Source organism: Mesoplodon mirus (genome assembly GCF_964341445.2).
Source record: "Mesoplodon mirus genome assembly, chromosome: 19".
Taxonomy (NCBI): Eukaryota; Metazoa; Chordata; class Mammalia; order Artiodactyla; family Ziphiidae; genus Mesoplodon; species Mesoplodon mirus.
The window spans coordinates 51,239,846-51,241,346 of NC_138995.1; the positions used below are offsets into that span (position 1 = coordinate 51,239,846).

Genomic DNA, 1,501 nt, shown 5'->3' on the forward strand with positions numbered 1-1,501 from the left:
GTTACAGGTTAATCCAGAGTCACACATATATCACCTGAAATCAGTACATGCTCTTCAGATACAAAATGGACCCTACTATAGGTTTTCACCTCTCAGGAATTCCCAGCATGGATCTGTAAGCAGGCTCTAATCATTTCCTTGCCCACCCCTAGAGGCCTCACAAAGCCTGGGATTTCACCACATTCTTTTTTTGTTTTGTTTTGTTTTAGAGAGTTCAGCTTTTTATTGAACATGTAACAAAAGAGGTTTAGTCAAAGAGATCAAAGCCCATGTCAACATCAGACTCCTCAAATTCTTCTTTGCTTCCACTTTCTTCTCTTCAGCTGGGGCAGAAGTGGTGGAAGGGGAGGACCTCCTGCTGGTGCAGGATCAGCTGCTGGGGCAGGTCCCTGAGCCCTTATATTACAGATGAGGCTCCCAATGCCAGAGCCTTTGCAAACAAGCCTGGCCAGAAAGGTTCAACATTTACACTGGCTGCTATAATTAGGGCATTGATCTTGTCCTCCATGACCGTAACCTCATCGTTGTGCAGGATGAAGGCCCAGTAGATGCAGGTGAGCTCTGAGATGGAGGCCATGGTGTGGGCGAACGCTAAGTGGGGAATGCTGGGCGCAGTGCTAGCCTCAGGATGAAGTGAGGGCCTAAGCCTAAAGCGGCTTGCAGCTTCCTCAGAAGGACTAAGCACCTTAGCAGCAGCTGAGGCCAATCAACACTAAATCCTATTTTATCTATAGACATGGGTCTATGGAAAAGTTCAGAACTTTCCCATGTGCAAATGAAATCATCCTTTATCATCAAATTGCAGAACTGACAAGAGATGGTCAAGTATCTCTCTGAAGGGACTTTGTTTTTGCTTCACCTCTGGTCTAGACAGAAGACTGAGTACCTAGGAGATGCCGATTTCTCCAGTACACATTTGAACAGTGGTTTGAGAAGACTGGGGCACAGAGGAGGGACCTGGAGTGCATTCCTCCAAAAATAGGAGGAACTGGGGAAGTTTCAGAATAAAAAATTAAAGTCTTCACATAACCTAAAAAATGACAGAATTTAACACTGAAAACCAACTTACATGACCCATGGGTTTAGAATTGCAAGAATTAGACAGTCTTCCTTGGAATTCATCTACTCAAGAATCCTAGAATCCAGGGAAGTCTTATCTGGGAGGAGGAAAAAAATGAGGCAATGAGACAAGATTTGCCATGGAGTTCACAAAATGTCAAGTTTTTTCTCCTCCATTTTTTTCTTCCAAACAACCCTCCCCCCATGTATACATTGGGAAGATAAGGTGGAGTCTAGGGACCTCTGCTTTCTGCAAACCCCAGGGAACCCTGATATAAACAGATGGACTCCTAGCAGATGTTCTCCTGCATTAAAACAGAAGTGTGGGCACTTTAACAGGATTTCCACCAGTACTGAATTCTGGGATGCTGAGCTACACTTGTGACTAGACTGTTCAAACTTGCTCTTCCAGGCCAGAGGAGGGGCCATATCATCCATATAG

At 44.8% G+C, this 1,501-nt stretch overlaps 1 pseudogene across 1 annotated transcript; it reads right to left on the reverse strand.

Annotated features, from left to right (window-relative positions):
- Positions 1-247: 247 nt before the first annotated feature.
- On the reverse strand, positions 248-577 carry LOC309794978 (large ribosomal subunit protein P1-like; annotated as a pseudogene). The gene has a single exon. The product of its transcript is annotated as a large ribosomal subunit protein P1-like (transcript).
- Between the last annotated feature and the right edge of the window lie 924 nt (positions 578-1,501).